Here is a 20,588-nt window from a genome sequence, read left to right on the forward strand (position 1 = left end):
GGTGATTTATTTTGGTAAATCCATTTAAGTATAAAATTCACAAATACATAAGAAACCACAAAAAGAAAGTGAAATATTCACAAAATATTTTCATCTTGAGACTCTCTTTAAGGGAAATAAAACTAAAAACTAAAAAACCTGTTGCCATTGAATTAATTGCAACACATAGAGACCCTAAAGGACAGAGTAGAACTGCCCATAGGGTTTCTAAGGAGTGGTTGGTGGATTTGAACTGCCGATCTTTTGGTTAGCAGCCATAGCTCTTAACAACTGCACCAGCAGGACTCTAAAACTAAGTATACTAACCTCCAGTGGGTACTATTTTCTCACAGATAACATAGCCTTCTGCGTTTGTTTGCAGGCGCACCCACCTCCCCAAGGTATTTTCGTAAGCATGCTGTGCTGATTTTTTTACAGCAACACGTGGAAGAGGACCCGCACGGCAGCGCTTACGAAGGTGCCTACCAGGCAGTGTGGGCTTGGTGGGCAGACAAACGCAGAAAGGCCCGATATTTGCTTAAAAATATGGTAAATAAATTCTTAGTTTGTTAATTTGTTGTGTTGTGTAAACTCGGTCTATTTAAATAAGTTAGTAAAGACGGGGAAAGAAAGCATTTGAAATTGTATTATAGTCACCTTTAAATTACATATACCTGTTTTCATGACTCCATAGATAATCTTGGTATATTTAGGATCTCCTTCCTTCAACTAAGCTGCCCTGTAAGCACAATCAATAGCAGATTCTATACATTTTAATCCTCTCTTAAACATAAATAGAAAGATTAAGAAGTAACACAGGTAGTCACCAATTTATGACACATTCAAGTTACAATGAAATACACTTATGACTGTCCTTTATTCATTGGGACATTTTATCACTAGTAGTATGTACTACAAACGATGTTGCAGTATGTAATTTGCTGATATCATCACACCTGTGAGTTTATATGTAAAGTTTCCAACCCCCAAAGACAAATAAAGATCGGACTTATAAAGATGATGATAATAACAGATAATATTAGAGATGCCCCAAGATGGCAGTTTAGTCAGTCACACCATGCCATCCCTCTACTGCAAAGACCCGAGAAACCAAGTGAAATGGATACAGATGATAATCCTGTACCCCTGAGCATCAAATGGAAGGATAAAGAATCAGATCAAACACTGACTGGAAGGAGGAATTGAACGAAAACACTGAACGAGGAGCGATATGGAGTGGAGATGCCCTGCCAGCTGGCCCGGCACAGTGTGGCCATCTTGACATAAAGCTCCTCACTATCCTGGGTGAGGAGCACAGGAAGGCAACTTCACAGAATACCTAGCAGGAGGCAGGGAAACTGTGTAGACATACCTGGAGTGAAGCAAGGTGAGCAAGACAGGAATCAGATCTAAGGAGGGAAAGCACAGGAAGGAGGTTAAGACCTCCAGGGATCCTGATACCCAGAGGGCAGGGAGGCAGGATTCAGATAAAACTACTCACCAGTGACAGTCCCTGACCATTAGGGTGGGTAGCGCACGTGAAGTAATAAATCCATAGAGTATCAGCAAAGGTCTCTGACCCTAGCAGACTCCAAGCAGCACCACACCCCCGGCCCCCCGCCCCATACACACACTTGGTCAGGGTCAGGTCTCAACTGCTGCCTGCAGCCAATGGGTGGTGCCCAGACACCCATGCCAGGTGACCAGAGGAGCATGCTTCCCCAGCCCGTCCCTCCTGTGATTACCAGCACAAACCACCCCCTCACCCTTGCCATCCCACCTGTCCAGGGACTGCAGTACAAGCTCCCCTTGCCCCATCCGCCAGCACTCCATCATCCTACTCATCTGACAAGTGTCAGAGCTCCCAAATCCCCAGTTGCCTGCCACACCCCCACCTGCTGCCCTGCCCACCCACCAAACAGTAGAGAGCACTCCTGTGCCCCCCAGTCATCTGCCACACCCCACTGTCTGCTACTCTGTCCACCGGGGGAGCGCCACCATGTACCTGTGCTACTGGATTGATGACAGGCGGCAGCCTGCACCTGCCCAGCATACCTGGTGAACAGCAATGTGCATGTGCCCTGCCTGCTGCTGCGCCACTCACACGGTGACATGTGGTAAGTGCTCCTGGCCGCTGGACCAGTTATCAGTGGAGCACACCCAACCCGCCTATCCTGATACATCAAAACAAAATAAAAAATCAGGACAAAACAAACAAACATACTATCAATCAATAAATACATACAAAAAGAAATAAAAGAATACCCTTAATGCTTTGGAGACAGCAGAAAACAGGGTCAAGATGGCTCAAACAACTGAGCAAAATAAAAGTAAAGAAAACCTTCCAGAGGAAGAAACAATAGTAGAACTACCTGAGAAGGAATTCAAAACACTTATATTTAGGATCCTCAAAGAGACTAAGGAAAACACAGAAAAGACCCTAGAAGAATTCAGGAAAACAATACAAGAAAAAATTACCAACTCAACACACAATTAGAAATCATATAAAAACAATTAGAAATTCAGAAGATTAACAATAAAACGTCACAAATAGATAACTCAATGGAAGGACACAGATGTAGAACTGACTCAAAGGGTGGAAAAATATATGTATCAAGCAAATAGGATCCAAAAAGAGAGCAGGAATAGCAATAATAATTTCAGATAAAACAATATAAGTAAAAATGCATTGTAAGAGATGAAAAGAAGGACATTATATAATGATTAAAGAAAGGGTCAATCCACCAAGAAGACATAACAATAATAAATATTTATGTACCCAATGACAGAGCTCCAAAATACATAAAACAAACTCTAACAGAATTAAAAAAAGAAATAGACAGTTCTACAATAATAGGAGACTTTAACACACCACTTTAGACAATGGACAGAACAACTAGAAAAGAAACTCAACAAAAATACAGAAAATCTAAATGATGCCATCAACCAACCTGACCTGACAGACATACACAGAACACACCACCCATGAGTGGCACAGTATGCTTTCTTCTGCAATCCACATGGAGCATTCTCCAGAAAAAACCATATTCTAGGCCACAAAGCAAGCTTCAATAAATTCAAAAATATTAAGCATCTTCTCTGACCACAACTCTATAAAACTAGAAATCAAAGAAAAAACATTAAATACATAGAAACTAAATAACAGCTTACTTAGAAACTACTGGGTTACAGGTGAAATTTTTTTAAATTCTCAGACTCAAATGAGAATTAAGATACAACATACCAAAACCTCCGGGACACAGCAAAACCAGTGCTCAGAGAAAAATTTACAGCAATAAATGCACACATCAAAAAAAAGAAGGACCCAAAATCAGTAACTTAGCCCAACAACTTGAACAAACGGAAAAGGAACAGGAAAAGAAGTCCACAGTCACCAGAAGAAAGGAAATAATAAAGATCAGCTCAGAAACAAAAGAAATAGAAAAACATCAAAAAGAATCAACAAAACTAGAAGTTGGTTCCTTCAGAGGATCAAAAAAATTGACAAACCGCTGGCCAAATCGACAAAGGAAAAAAAATGACAAGATGCAAATAACCAAAAGGAGAAATGAAATGGGCAACATTACAATAGAATCAACTGAGATAAAGAGGATCATTACATGAAAAACTGTACTCTAACAAATTTGAAAACCGAGAAGAAATGGACAGATTTCTAGAAACACGCCATCTACCTAAACTAACACAAACTTAAGCAGATATTTTAAACAGACCCACAACAAAAGAAGAAAGTGAAGAGATCATAAAAAAACTCCCAACCAAAAAAAAAAAAAAAAACCCTGGCCTAGATGGCTTCACTGGAGAATTCTATCAAACATTCAGAGAAGAGCTGACTTCAGTCTTACTCAAACTATTCCAGAACACAGAAAACGAAGGAATACTCCTGAATTCATTCTATGAAGCCAGCATAACTCTGATACCAAAACCAAAGACATCACTAAAAAAGAAAATTATAGACCAATATCCCTCATAAATACAGATGCAAAAATTCTCAACAAAATCTTAGCCAAGAGAATTCAAAAAAATAATATACCATGACCAATTACGATTCATACCAAGTAAGCAAGGATGGTTTAACATAAAAAAAAAAAGTCAGTCAATGTAATTCATCACATAAATAAAACAAAGGAAAAGGATCACATGATCACCTCAGCCAATGCAGAAAAAGCATTTGATAAAATCCAACACCCTTTTCCGATAAAAACTCTCAGCAAGATAGGGATAAAAGAGAAATTCCTCAACATATATATATATATATATATATATACACAAAACTAACGGTTGACATTATTCTCAAAGAGATTGAAAGCATCCCCCTCGTGAACGTGTATGAGACAAGGATGTCCATTATCACCACTCTTATTCAATACTGTACTGGAAGTCCCAGCCAGGGCAATAAACCAAGAAAGGGAAATAAAGGGCATCCAAATTGGTAAGGAAAAGCAAACTATCCCTATTCACAGATGACATGATCCTATACATAGAATATCCTAGAGATGCCACAATTAAGTTACTGAAACTAACAGAAGAGTTTAGCAAAGTGGCAGGGTACAAGATCAACATACAAAAATCATTTGGATTCCTCTACACTAACAAGTAGAACTCCAAAAAGGAAATCAAGAAAACAATACCATTGACAATAGCCCCTAAAAAAGATAAAATACGTACGAATAAATCTGACCAGGGAGGTGAAAGACTTATACAAGGAAAACTACAAAATGCTACTGCAAGAAACCAAAAGACCTATATAAATGGACAAATATACCATGTTCATGGATAGGATGACTTAACATTATGAAAATGTCAATACTACCCAAAGAGATCAATAGATATAATGCAATCACAATCCAAATCCCAACAACATTCTTTTAACGAAATGGAAAAACTAATCCCCAACTTTATATGGAGAGGAAAGAAGCCCCAAACAGTTAAAGCACTATTGAAGAAGAAAAATAAAGTAGGAGGCCTCACACTTCCAATCTCAGAACTTACTATGTTGTTGCTGTTAGGATGGCGAGACTACGTCTCACATACTTTGGACATGTTATCAGGAAGTATAAGTCCCTGCAGAAGGACATCACGCTCGGTAAAGTAGAGGGTCAGGGAAAAAGGGGAAGACCATCAATGAGATGGACTGACACAGTGCTGCAACAATGGGCTCAAGCACGGCAACAATTGTGAGGATGGTGCAGGACCGGGCAGTGTTTTGTTCTGTTGTACACAGGGTCACTATGAATCAGAACCAACTTGACGGCATCTAAGAACAACAACAACTACAGGGCAGAGCAGCACGGCTCCATACGGTTTCCAAGGAGCGGCTGGTGGATTCGAACTGCTGACCTTTTGGTTAGCAGTTGTAGCTCGCCGTAGCTCTTAACCACTGTGCTACCTGGGCTCCATATATAGGTATAGTTGTGGGCATTTGTATACACATACTTGTGTGTGCTGCATATATATTCATATATATAATATAGCACATAGGGGGCACAGTTATGGAAACTTCCTAGACATATCCAAGCATCTTGTGGCACTGAGTTACTGGGTTTGAAGGCTCAGGACCATAGTCTTAGGGGACATCTAGGTCAATTGGCATAACATAGTTCATGAAGATAATGTTCTACATCCTAGGTTGGTGAGTAGCATTTGGGGTATTAAAAGCTTGCAAGCAGCCATCTAAGATAAAATTATTGGTCTCCTCCTGTCTGGAGCAAAGGTGAATGGAGGAAACTAAAGACTCAAGAAAACAATGCAGAGGACTAATGGGCCACACAACCTACAGCCTTCTCTAACCTGAGACCGGAGGAACTAGATGGTGCCTGGTCACCACTACTACTGACCGCTCTGACCAGGGACACAACAGATGGTCCCTGTTAGAATGGGAGAAAATGTAGAACAAAATTCAAGTTTATAAAAAAAGACCAGACTTACCCTACTGATAGAAACTGGAGGACGCACGAGACTATTGTTCTTTTAATCTGGAATTGAAGCCACTCCTGGAGGTCATCTTTCAGCCAAATAATAGATGGGCCTATAAAATAAACAATAACATCCTTGAGGAATGGACTCCTTATAAAAATCGACTATACGAGACCAATTGCCCACATTTGCCCAAAAGCAAAGATCAGACAGCGAGGAGGGGCAGGGAAACTGAAGGGATGGAAATGTGGAAGGCAGGGTGGAAACAAGGAGAGTGCTGACACATTGCGGGGATAGCAACCAATGCCATGGAACAAGCTGTGTATAAACTGTTGAATGAGAAACTGCTGTGTAAACTTTCACCTAAAACACAATTTAAAAAAGGCAATAATAATGAAAACTTAAAAAAAAAAAATGAGGTATTCACTTACGTCAGAACCGACTTACAGAACCCTGCTGTTAAGTCGGGGAATATCTGTACGTGGATGAAATAGAACCTCATCATGATTTAAACTTTTTTTCATTACTGTGCCATCTGACACAAGTAATCTAAGTAAGCATCATACATACTAGACCTACATATAACATTCCATTAAAAAAAAAAAAAACACCAGTTTACTTAATAACTGATTTTCAATAAACATTATTAGATAGATTCATTCCTAAAATTCACTGGGAACTTTTTTACTGTGCTACAGGGGCAAAAAGAAACAGAAACCTTGATGGAGAGCGGTATTTGACAGCATTACGAGATTACTGTTATTTTTTAGTGTGATGTCATTGAAGTTATGTCTGAGAGATTTCTTACATGCTGGAGATGCATACAGCGTGCTTGCAGAAAGAATGGTGTGACATCTCGGATTTCTTTAGAATAATGGGGCAGGGGTTGCTGAGGGTGTAGACGAAAGAACGTTGGCTACATGTTGATAATCATTACAGCAGGATAAATGTCAAATATCCTCTAATACAAGTTTCCTTTTTCTTCTAAGAGCTATTGTTTCATATCCAGCGGACTGGGGAAAGATTTAGACAATCTGACAATACCCAAAATTCTACCCTGTTGATGGAAGAGTAAATTGGCAGACCACTTTGAAAAATAATTTGGCAATAAACCGTAAAGCTGAGAGCGTACATACCATACAACAAAACAACTCCACTTCCAGGTTTCAGACCTGTAGAAACTCTTGTACATATACACAAAGAAACAGTTACATGAACGATCATGGAAGAATTTATAAGCAAAATTTTAAAAACAACCTATAAGTCCACGGAGATGAGAATGGATAAGTCAGAGAAGAACTACTGAACAAGAGCTATGTGTCAGCATGGATACATCTTATAAACATAATTTAAAGTTAAAAAAAAAAAGCAAGTTGAAGACGTACAGATAACTTATAATTTCATTGAATACAGAGTTTTAAAATATGCCTGGGAATGAAACACCAAATCCAGGAGAGTGGTTATCTTTGGGAGGAGGGAATAGAGATTTGAAGGTAAAGGGTACTCAGAGGGCTTCAACTGTACCGAGCATGTTTTTTTGTTCGTGTGTTTATAAACTGGGTGTGGTTACAGGGGTGTGCCTTATATTATCCAGAAATATTTTACAATATTTTTTAAATTCTAGAAAGAAAAACACTGATGGGTGATAGCATGGATAATTTTTAAAAAGACTGCTATGATTTAAGTTTTATTGTAACAAATAATGAATGTGTATTATTATTGTAATAATCAAATCTTTAGGGGTAATTCAAACTTTTCTTTCATAGTCTTCAAATTGGACATGATGTTCCAACATAACACTGGACCTACATATAACATTCCAGTATAAAATTCAAGAAAAATTATGGCACTTATTAATGTATTAGCAGCTAAAATAAAGATACACTGCAATTTTCAAACAGTATATAATAGTGAATTACTACTAAACCAAAAAAACCCATTGCCCTCAAGTCAATTCCTACTCATAGCGACCCTACAGGATAGAGTAGAACTGTCCCATAGGGTTTCCAAGGAGAGGCTGGTAGATTCCAACTGCCGACCTTACGGTTAGCAGCCCAGCTCTTAACCACCGTGCCACTAGGGCTTCTAATTATTACTGAGGAAACAAAATGATAGTAATTGCTGGTGTCAAGTTCTGACCCACTGAAAATCATATCACTATAATTACTATAGCCACATATCCCACCTTCATCTAGTCCCCACAGAAAGAATAACCTGCATAAGGAATAAATGGAGTATTAAATCTGATTCATGTCATTATAAAATTTGCCACTAGGGGTTCCCAAACAGCACAACAGCAACTAAAATTCAAATTACGTATCAACCAAGTACAAGTGGGAGAAATATATTATCCTAATGTGCAAGTGGCAAGACCGGGGTACATGCAAATCAAACGCGTTATTACCATGATAATTCCTTTCTCTCGTAGCTACTGGTTTCCTCTCCAATGGCTTCCACCCTTCAGCCTCAAATCTAAAAAAAAGCCCCAATTTCTCCTATATTTTTTAATATGTTGTTGCTGTTTTTAGATGCTGTCAAATCGATTCCGGCTCACAGCAACCCTATCTACAACAGAACAGAACACTACCTGGTCCAGTGCCATCCTCATAATTGTTGCTTGAGCCCACTGTTGAAGTCCCTGTGTCAATCTATCACATTGAAGGTCTTCCTCTTTTTCACTGACCCTCTACTTCACCAAGCATGATGTCCTTCTCCAGGGACTGGTTCCTCCCGATAACATGTCCAAAATAAGAAAGATGAAGCCTTGCGCCATTCTCACTTCTAAGGAGCATTCTGGTTGTACTTCTTCGAAGACAGATTTGTTCAGTCTTCTGGGAGTCCATGGTATGTTCAATATTCTTCACCGCCAGTGTAACTCGAAGGCATCAATTCTTCTTCGGTCTTCCTTATTCACTGTCCAGCTTTTGAGTGCATATGAGGCAACTGGAAATACCATGGCTTGGGTCAGGCTCACCTTAGTCCTTAATGTGACATTTTTGTTTTTTTAACACTTTAAAGAAGGCTTTTGCAGCAGATTTGCCTAATGTAATGCCTCATTTGATTTCTCGACTGCTGCTTCCAAGGGTGATGATTGTGGATCCAAGTAAAATGAAATCCTTGACAATTTCAATATTTTCTGTTTCTCATGATGTCGCTTACTGGTCCAGCTGTGAGGATTTTTGTTTTCTTTATGTTGAGGTATAATCCATAGTGAAGGCTGATGTCTTTAATCTTCATCAGTAAGTGCTTCAAGTCTTCTTCGCTCTCAGCAAGCAAGGCTGTGTCACCTGCATATTGCAGGTTGTTAATGAGTCTTCCTCCAATCCTAACGACATATTCTTTTTCACATGGTCCAGCTTCTTGGATTATTTGCTCAGCATACAGATTAAGTATGGTGAAAGGGTGGAACCCTGATGCACACCATTTATGATTATAAACCACTCAGTATTCTGTTTTTATACTCTGACTTAATACAGCTTCTACCCCAACCACTTTGCCGTAACTGTTTTCACTATAGAAACCAACGACCTTCTAATAGTCAAATCCAAAGGTCAGTTTTCAATCTTTATCTTACTGACATTTGGAACTGTTTATTAATCCTTCTTCCTGAAACAGTCTATGTTTTTGATTCTGTGAGACCACCAAATTTATGGTAAAAAGACAGATATTTATTGGTTCATTTGCTTAATCATTCATGTAACAAACACTTAAGAAAAGGCTTACACACAGAAAAAACGATCTTTGATGGTTATGAGGGAGGGGAAAGGTGGGGAGGGAGAATCACTAACTAGATAGTAAACAAATGTTAGCTTCGGTGAAGGGAAAGACAATACACAAAACATGGGAAGTCAGCACAACTTGACCAAAGCAGAAAGACAGAAGCTTCCTAGACACATCCAAACACCCTGAGGAACTGAATTACTGGGACTGAGGGACCATGGTAAACCCTGGTGGTGTACTGGTTAAGTGCTACAGCTGCTAACCAAGAGGTCAGCAGTTCAAATCCACCAGGTGCTCCTTGGAAACTCTATGGGGCAGTACCACTCTGTCCTATAGGGTCGCTATGAGTTGGAATCAACTCCACGGCAGTGGGTTAGTGGAGGGACCATGGTCTTGGGTGACATCTAAGTCAACTGGCATAGCATAGTTCATAAAGAAAATGTTCTACATCCTACTCTGGTGAGTAGCATCTGGGGTGTTAAAAGCTTGTGAGCAGCCATCGAGGATACATCTATTGTTCCCATCCCATTTGGAGCAAAAGAGAATGAAGAAAACCAAAGACACAAGGAAAATATTAGTACAAAGGACTAAAAGACCACATGAACCACAGCCTCCACCACCCTGACCCCAGAAGAACTAAATGGTGCCCGGCTGCCACCACCAACCACTCTGACAGGGATCACCATAGAGGGTCCCACATTGAGGAGAAAAATGTAGAACAAAATTTAATTTCACAAAAAAAAAAAAGACCAAAAGCAAAATGAGTAACAGAAAGACTCAGGTTTGCAAGTTACGCAGGAGTCAGATTTTAAGGACCTTGAACACAAACTCAAGGAATTTGCATTTTATCTCATTGTTATGGGGAGTCATCAAAGGTATATATTGTTTTGCTTTAGCAAGATTGTGCCATTATTATATCATGATGGGTTATTGTTACTGTTGTGGTGGTGGTTGTGTGCTGTTGAGTCAATTCCGACTCATAGTGATCCCATAGGACAGTGTAGAACCTCCCCACAGGGTTTCCAAGACCATAATCTTGAAGGAAGCAGGTTGCCCCATCTTTCTCCAGTGGAGCAACTGGTCAGTTCAAACCTCTGACTTTGGGTTAGCAGTCAAGTGCTAAACCACTGTGCCACCAGGGCAGTGAGAGTTTGGCGGATAGACTAGAGGTGGGAAGAAACTGAAGCTAAGGACTTTTTTAGAAAATGATTCCAACAGAAAGTGGTGTGGTGATAAGTGCTTGAACTGAGAGAATAGCAGTGCAGCAAAGGAGAAAAAAAAAAAAAAAGGAAAGAAAAAAAAGACCAGACTTACTGGTCTGACAGAGACTGAGGATCCCCCAAGACTACAGCTCCTGGACACCATGCTAACTCAGAACTGAAGCCACTCCTGAAGGCCACCTTTCAGCCAAAGATTGAACAGGCCTATAAAACAAACAGTAACACACGTGAGGAATGTACTTCTTAGATCAATCAAATATAGGAGACCAAATGGGCAACACGTGCCCAAAAGTAAAGATGAGAAGGCGGGAAGGGACAGGAAAACTGGACGAATGGACATAAGGAACCCAGGGTGTAAAGGGAAAAGGAGAGAGTGCTGATACATTGTGGGAATTGCAACCAAGGTCACAAAACAATTTGTATACAAATTTTTGAATGAGAACTAATTTGTGCTGTAAACTTTCACCTAAAGCACAATTAAAAAAAAAAAAACTTAACACTGGGTGCGAGACATTATGCTTAGGTGCTGGAATCAACAATAACAAGGAGCTTTAAGAAGCATATAGTCAAATGTCAGAGACAAAGTGACAAGCAATTAAAAAATAGATATGAGCTTCTTACTACAGGATTATAAGCTGGGGTGTCCTTAGAAGAATCCTGGGACAACTCAACCAATGGGAGACTGCCCACTACCTGCCTTTTTCATAGGCACTTTGGAATGTTATCAATGAGAAAATTTTTGAAATTGAATTTTAATAATCGTTAGGAAAAAACAGTACTGTACAGCCACCCAGTCATCACCACCCCATACCCCAACACAGGGCTCAGGAAAAGTACCCTAATTGCCTTACCCAAGGGTCAAAAAAAAAAAAGGGTAAGCCTGCTATAAATAGTCTCCAAAAGGTTTAAAAAGAAGGTAAGACACTCAAGGATTCCTTACTCAACATTTTCTCCTATATGTCCTGCAATCTGATTTGCATTTCCTATCACTATTAAAACAACAATGAAGTTCAAATTGTCAAGTAAGTACTCACAGTACTTCTCCTCTCCAATTGTGAAATTCATTCTTTCTTTGGTTTCTAGAATACAACTCTTTCCTAACTAGTTCTTCTATTGCTCTGATTTTTCTTTCTCTATTTCTTCTTCCTTGGGCCATCTTTTCTTTACATTCCATACATTCTCTCTATAGCATTTCATCCAATACCTCTCATTTATCTACCACACATCCAATTACACTTTATAAATTTACACTGAACCAAGGACGCTCTCAAACTTCAGATTTATATTTCTAGTGTCATTGTATTTGACAGGATCACAGTAGTGTGGAGGAAAAAAAAGAAAAAAGCAATGCTCTATTTGGCCCCCTTCTTGAAGAAAGAATCTGACTAAATAACCCCACGCCCAGACTAGATTCCTTGGATTCAAGTTTGTGTGGTTTATGGTTATGAGGCCAGGAGCCTTGAGTCCCCGAGATTCTAGTCAGGGAAAGATGGTGGAGCACATAGAAGTGCCAAAAACACAGTTTAGAGAGTTCAGAAAAGATCTCCCAGGAGAAGAGATGTCTGAGACAGGTCACAGCTCTATAAAACAAAGTTACTTATACATTATAGTTACTAAAGTATGTCTTCATTTATTTGTCTTAAGTAAACAGCTCTGCAAGCGTGGAGCTTCCCTTTCCTGCCACTGCCCCCGCAAAAAAAAAAAAAAAAAACCAGGAAATATGGCCCTGTTAATTCAACAAAGAGTTATTTTTAAAATGTATTTATACCTAACAATACTGTTACTAAATCCTCCAATTTACAGGAGTTGTAAGTAGGTGTGATGCTTTACAAGAAATTTAAAATGCTTCACTCAATATTGTTTTTCCCCCTTTACTTTTGGAGTCTTCAAGGTAACAGAGAATTATTTCAGGACAGAAAGTACTGTTTTTAAATTTATTAAAATAAAGTTTTTAACACAGCAAAAAATATACAAACTGAAAAGTTAATTTATGGATAGCTGATCATTTCAATGCTGTAGAATATTTTTGGGTGTATCAGAGTTAAAGCACATTAAGATACCAGATGAAACCTGCAAGTGCATATCCATTATCCCAGTTAATAATTACACAATTTCTCAATCTGCAGAAGGCCACTTCAGCCAGAAAGACCAATGCAACCGTAATTCTTTATCTTTAGAGTGGGCAGAGTCTGACGAATGGGTCAAAGATTTATAAAACAGGATGAACTCTATCAGCAGGTTTTGTCTTTGTGGAACACTGCAACTAAAAATGCTTATTACAAAATAGATGTGATTAAAAGAAAGTGCTTTCTATCTTATTACCATAAAGGTTTACTCTGTTACAATGCCTTTCCCCGTCTATTTCTACCAACAGCACTACGCAATCATAAAGTTACTCAATAGCATCAAATGACAAAATGCATTTGAGGCAGTATGATGTCAAAACTTAAAGTATGGGTTTTGGAATAAGATAGATGTGGTTCAAACCCCTATTCTGCAACTTAATAAAAATGTAAACTTGTGAAACTGTTGAGGCTGGGTGATAGGTACATGTGGTAATTTTCTTACATATTTGAAAACATCTATAATAAGAAATTAAATTTCTTTATCTGTCAAATGAGAATAATATCAATTCCTACCTTGTGGTGTTACTGTGAGACTGGCACATTGTAATCACTCAATGAATGTTAGTGTTTTCTAATCTTGAACACAGGAAGCTCTATACACATATACTTGGAAACAAACAAAAATCAACCCCTTGTGTTTTTTTCATGTTCTGTTTTTAAGTTTTTTTACACAGTTGTAACCATAAAATTTTAATAATTTTGTATTCTGCTTCAATCTACATATGGTTACCCTTTCATGCTAATTTATACTCTTTCTAGTTATTTTTAATGCTCACTTAATGATGAATCTAATTAGAAAAAGAACTGGACAATTTATAATGCCACAAACAATAGCTGAGGTACCAATCTTACAACAACATTGTGGGGGCATCAAGTATCTTAAAAAGTAATTTTGCTGGTCTCACTTTTATAAAAAGTCAAGAAAAACAGAAAGCAATGTTCTTTGTCAGTTACCAGAGATGGGAGAGGGAATCACTTTCTAGATAGTAAAAAAAAACACTAGTTATTTTTGGTGAGGGGAAAGGCAGTACCCAACATGGGTGAAGTCTGTACAACCTGTCCAACGTAAATGAAGACATTAAGAAATATACAAGAATAAGGGACAATTTCAGTAAATGCTACAACATACAATTTTGCGACAACAATAACAACCAAAAAATATGTGTGTGGTTACACAGGTAGACATGTATGCATGTATGTACATAGGAAGCCATATGTGAGTACATGAGTGTGCATGTACAGCTGTATCTGTAGGCCTAGGTATCCATATATGATAAACCACACAGGAGGCAGAGTTACAGATACTACCCAGACACAGCCAAACTCCTCAAAGGATAGGCTTACTGGGTTTGAAGGCTTAGGACCATAGTCTTGTGGGATAACTGGGTCAACTGGTGTAACATAATTCATAAAGATAATGTTCTACATCCTAGTTTGGTGAGTACTGTCTGGGGTCTTAAAAGCTTGCAAGTGGCCATCTAAGATACAACTACTGGTCTCTACTCATCTGGGACAGAAGAGAATGCAGGAAACAAAAGACTCAAAGAAGAAACTAGTCCACAGGACTAACAGCCCACATGGACCATAGCCTCATCTAGCCTGAGACCAGAAGACCTAGATGGTACCCGAATACCACTACTGACTGTTCTGACTAAGGACATAATAGAAGGTCCTGGACAGAAAGAGAAAAAATGTAGAACAGAACTTAAATTCCAAAAAAAGGCCAGACTCACTGAGACTAGAGGAACCCCCGAGACTAACGCCCTAAGATACCTTTTGAACTTGGAACAGAAGCCACTCTCGGTGGTCATCTTTTACCCAAATACACTTACCAACATAGTTGCATTCCAAAGACCATGTCATTATGTGAAAATGGAGGATGATGACATCAGATCACAAAATGGAGGGTGACTACATCATTACACAACGGCCATATTACATCATCACATAACTACCAAACCACTGAGAATCATAGCTCTGCCAAGCTAACGCATAACCTTAACCATCCCAGCCAACATTACTCTAGCTTCTCACCTTGGTGTTCGTTACTGCCAGATGTAGATTAACGTGCAAAATAGTCAGATAGTAGATTTACTACTGGCATAATGCGAAATGTCAGATAATGAGATGGCTTATAAGTGAGGAATAGGCGTAACAGATTGGATTATAAAATAAACAATACCACCTGTGAATACTGTGCTCCCTTATTAATCAACTATATGAGACCAAACGATCACCACTGACCCTAAATAGATGAGAAGCCAAGGCAGCATAGGGAAGCTAGATTAATGGAAACAGAGCAAAAAGAATGGAAATAATGATAATGTTGACAAGTTATGAAAAATGTAACCAGTGTCATGGAACAAGCTGTGTAGAAATTGTTAAATGGGAACATAATCTGCTATGTAAATTTTCACCTAAAAAGTAATATTAAAAAAAATTAATTTTGCTAGTAAGGGCAAAAAGGTACTTCATGGTTCTTTTATTTGCATTTCCCTAGTTATTTTTAAAATTGAAAAAACAGTGAATTTTAAATCACATTTGGACTCATATCCTTAGTATATGAGTATACAAGCACGTGCACACAAACATACAAAGGAATAGAAAAATGGCCAAGGGAGACACAAGTATATACATCACAGAAAAAACAAATATTGAAAACATTCATCCTCATGAAAAAAAATGTGTAAAATAATGAGGAAATATTTTTCTATCAAACTAGCAAAGATTCATTAAAAAGGTACAAGTGTATAGGGAAATGATTTATACTTGTGGGAGTTTAACCCAGTAAAACCTTTCTGAAGAGTCAACTGTCAACAGTGTGCCAAAAGTCTTAAAATTTTGCAGCCCTTTGGCCCCACAATTATACTTCTAGGAATTTAACCAAGGTTGAAAAATATCACATACATTCTCACAGATTCAACCACAAGGATGTTCACAGCAGTATTGTTTATAATGTTAGAAGAATGGGGAAAATGTGTGTCAAGAAAGATATGATTAAATAAATTATGTTACAGTCATACAAAGGCAAGCTATACATCCATTTAAAATCATGATTATACAATGTTATACAAATTTTTTTCTCAATATACTGATAGGTAAAACATGGAAACTACAGAAAATTATATATGGCAAGATCTTGTTTTATTGAAAAAAAATTATTCATTTTATCACTATTTAATTTTCTTCTCCTGTGTAATAAAAATTAAAATATATATACTTGCTCTTCATGGTGACTGATATAAGTGGTAAAAAAGAAATATCCTTTACCTTTGACTTCATTTAATCAGTACATTCTGTTATCTTAATTCATGTGTGTTAAGAAATAACACTAGGTACTAATAACCCATGTTTTATGAACATTCATGCTGACCTCTTTACTCTTAAGAATTACTAACCATTACCAGATGCTAGCATCTGAATTTACTATTTAAAAGGATTAAACATTTCCAAATTTTATGTTACTTATAAAAGGATATATTATTTATCCCACAAGTACAAATGCAGTTTAAGTTTGAGTCGGAATTGACTCAATGGCAACAGGTTTGAGTTTTCTTTTTTTAACCCCCCATTCCAGGTACCACCACGTGTCTGTCATTTTGTACTGTGGTGGCTTGCAGGTTGCTGTGACACTGGAAGATCTGTCACCGGTATCTCAAACACAACAGGGTCACCCTTGGTGGGCAGGTTTCAGCAGAGCTTCCAGACTAAGACAGACTAGGAAGAAGGACTTGGCAGTCTACTTCTGAAAAAACTGGCCAGTAAAAAGCATATGAATAGGAGAACACTGTCTGACACAGCTCTGGAAGATGAGCCCCTCAGGCTGGATGGTACTCAAAATATAATGCCTCACATGCATGTGAGACCTGGACAATGAATAAGGAAGACCGAAGAAGAACTGATGCCTTTGAATTGTGGTGTTGGCGAAGAATACTGAATATACCACGGACTGCCAAAGGGATGAACAGATCTGTCTTGGAAGAAGTGCAACCAGAATGCTCATTAGAAGCAAGTATGGCAACACTTAGTCTCACATATTTCAGACATGTTGTCAGGAGGCTCAGTCCCTGGAGAAAGACATCATGCTTGTCAAAGTAGAGGGTCAGCAAAAAAGAGGAAGGCCCTCAATGAGATGGACTGACACAGTGGCTGCAACAATGGGTTCAAGTACAACAATGACTGTGAGGATGGCACAGAACCCGAGCAGTGCTCTGTTCTGTTCTACACGCAGTCACGATGAGTTGGAACCAACTCGATGGCACCTAACAACAACAATATTCCAGGGCATTCACCTTCTCCTAGTAAAACTGAAGCATCTAAACAGGAGGTGAACCTTAATCTAGCTGATTTTAAGCCTTGAAAGCAGGATGACTATTATAATGAAAAGTGCAAAGATGTGCAGTTAGAAAACCAAAAGGGAAGAACACACTTAGCATTTCTCAAACTGAAAGAAATGAAGAAAAAATTCATGCATCAAGTTGCAATACTGAAGGATTCTACAGAGAAAATGCTGAATGACACAGGAGGCATCAGAAGAAGACAGAAGGAATACACACTACCGTACCAAAAAGAATTGGTTGATGTCCAACCATTTCAGGAAGTAGCATATGATCAAGAACTGACAGTACTAAAGGAAGAAGTCGAAACTGCACTGAACGCACTGGCAAAAAGCAAGGCTCCAGGAATTGACTGACTACCAATCGAGATGTATGAACAAACAAATGCAACACTGGAGGTTCTCACTCTTCTATGCCAAGAAATCTCAAAGACAGCTACCTGGCCAAATGACTAGAAGAGATCCATATTTATGACCATGCCAAAGAAAGGTGATCCAATAGAATGCAGAAATCATCAAACAGTATAATTAACATCACACACAAGTAAAATTTTGCTGAAGATCATTCAAAATCAGTTACAACAGTACATCGACAGGGGACTACCAGAAATTCAAGCCGGATTCAGAAGAGCACACAGAACAAGGGATATCATTACGGATGCCAGATGGATCTTGGCTGAAAGCAGAGAATGCCAGAAAGATGTTGTCTTAGTTATCTGGTGCTGCTATAACAGAAAGACCACAAGTGGATAGCTTTAACAAAGAGAAATTTATTTTCTCACAGTCTACAAGGCTACAAGTACAAATTCAGGGTGCCAGCTCCAGGTGAAGGCTTTCTCACTCTGTCAGCCCTGGAGGAAGGTCTTTGTCATCAATCTTCCCCCGAGCACAGAGCTTCTCAGTGCAGGGACCCCAGGTCCAAAGAATGCACCATACTCCCGGTGCTTCTTTCTCGGTGGTATGAGGTCCCCCAGTCTCTCTGCTCACTTCCCTCTTTTATATCTCAAAAGAGATTGGCTTAAAACACAATCGAATCTTATAGATTGGGTCCTGCCTCCTTAACATAACCGCCGCTAATCTCGCCTCATTAACATCATACAGACAGGATTTATAACACACAGGAAAATGGTATCAGATGACAAAATGGTGGACAATCACACAATATTGGGACTGATGGCCTTGCCAAGTTGACACATTTAAAAAAAATTTTTATTGTGCTCTAAGTTTAAAAATCATGTCGGTCTCTCATACAGAAATTTGTATATACCATGCTATATACTCCTAGCTGCTCTCCCCCTAATGAGACAGCACACTCCTTCTCTCCACCTTCTATTTCCGTGTCCATTCAGCCCCCTCTGCCTTCTCATCTCCCCTGCAGACAGGAGCTGTCCACAGTCTCATGTGTCTACTTGATCCAAGAAGCTTATTCCTCACCAGTATCATTTTCTATCCCACAGTCCAGTCCAATCCCTGTCTGAAGAGTTGGCTTTGGGAAGCATTCCTGTCTTGGGCTAACAGAAGGTCTGGGGATCATGACCTCCAGGGTCCTTCTAATCTCAATCTGACCATTAAGTCTGGTCTTTTTATGAGAATTTGAGGTCTGCATCCCACTGTTCTCCTGCTCCCTCAGGGGTTCTCTGTTGTGTTCCCTGTCAGGGCAGTCATCAGTTTGACACATATTTTTGAGGGACACAGTTTAATCCATGACAGATGTTCACCTGTGTTTTATTGACAAGGCATTCGACTATATGGATCATAACAAATTATGGATAACACTGTGAAGAAAGACAATTGCAAAACACTTATGCTTGTGAGGAATCTGCACATAGATCAAGACGCAGTCAGTCATTCAAACAGAACAAGGGGATACTGCCTGGTTTAAAGTCAGGAAAGGTGTGTGTCAGGGTTGTATCCTTTCACCATACTTACTCAATCTGTATGCTGAGCAAATGATTCGAGAAGCTAGACTATATGAAGAAGAACACAGCATCGGGACTGAAGGATGACTCATTAACAACCTGTGATATGCAGATGACACAGCCTTCCTTGCTGAAACCAAAGAGAACTTGAAACACTTACTGGCGAAGATCAAAGACCACAGCCTTCAGTATAAAAAAGGATGACCAAAAAAAAAAAAAAAAAAAAACAACCCTGTTGCCATCGATTCCAACCCATAGCCACCCTAAAGAACAGGGTAGAACTGCCCCATAGTTTCTAAAGAACGCCTGGTGGATTCAAACTGCTGGCCTTTTTGGTTAGCAGCTGTAGCTCTTAACTACTATGCCACCAGTATTTCCAGTATAGATTACAGCTCAACATAAAGAAAACAGAAATACTCATGCCTGGACGAATAAGCAACATCATGATAAACAGAGAAAATACTGAAGTTGTCAAGGATTTCACTTTGCTTTGATTTTACAATCAATGCTGATAGAAGCAGCCGTCAAAAAACTCAAACAATGTATTGTACTGGGCAAATCTGCTGCAAAAGACCTCTTTAAAATGTTAAAAAGCAAAGGTGTCACCTTGAGGACTAAGATGCACCTAACCCAAGCCAAGGTACTGTCAATCACCTTATATGCATGCGAAAACTGGACAAGGAATAAGGAAGAACAAAGAATTGATGCATTTGAATTATGGTGTTGGCAAAGAATACTGAATATACCAAGGACTTTCAGAAGAATGAATAAATCTGTCTCAGAAGAAGTACAGCCAGAATGGTCCTTAGATGTGAGGATGGTGAGACTTCATCTCACATACTTTGGACATGTTATCAGAAGGGACCAATCCCTGAAGGACATCATGCTTAGTAAAGTGAAGGGTCAGCGAAAAAGAGGAAGACCCTCAATGAAATGGATTGACACAGTGGCTGCAACAATGGGCTCAAGCACAATGACGACTGAGGATGGCCCAGGACTGGGCAGTGTTTCATTCTATTGTGTATAAGGTCACTATGAGTAAACTGACTGAATGGCACCTAACAACAACTAATAACACAATATAAGGTCATTTATGTCTAGTTTATTTCACATAAACAATGGCTTTGAGAGTCATCTGTATTGTCAGATAGTTTAATGTTTTTTATTATTTAGTAACCATCTATTATGTGAATATATCACAATTTCTTTGTTCATTTTCTTACAGATGGACACTTCAGTTGCTTCCATTTTTTTGACTATTATGAATAAGAATGCTATGAATAGTACTCAATTCAAAATTTTGTGGACATACTTTCATTTGTCATCATTCTCTAGAATAGACCATATCCTAGGA

General features: G+C 38.8%; 1 protein-coding gene across 3 annotated transcripts in view; it reads right to left on the reverse strand.

Moving 5' to 3' along the window:
- SHLD2 (shieldin complex subunit 2) overlaps positions 1–20,588 on the reverse strand; it is a 132,467-nt gene that overhangs the window by 62,402 nt on the left and 49,477 nt on the right. For 2 of the 3 annotated variants that reach the window (XR_007518492.1, XM_049894344.1), the window contains exon 2: positions 5,926–6,025. The gene's annotated coding sequence lies outside the window, so the exon portion shown is untranslated. Of the gene's footprint in view, positions 1–5,925; positions 6,026–10,947; positions 11,058–20,588 lie in introns of all 3 variants that reach the window. The other variant, XM_049894345.1, reaches the window with a different exon arrangement.

The sequence above is a fragment of the Elephas maximus genome, chromosome 8 (assembly GCF_024166365.1).
Source record: "Elephas maximus indicus isolate mEleMax1 chromosome 8, mEleMax1 primary haplotype, whole genome shotgun sequence".
NCBI lineage: Eukaryota > Metazoa > Chordata > Mammalia > Proboscidea > Elephantidae > Elephas > Elephas maximus.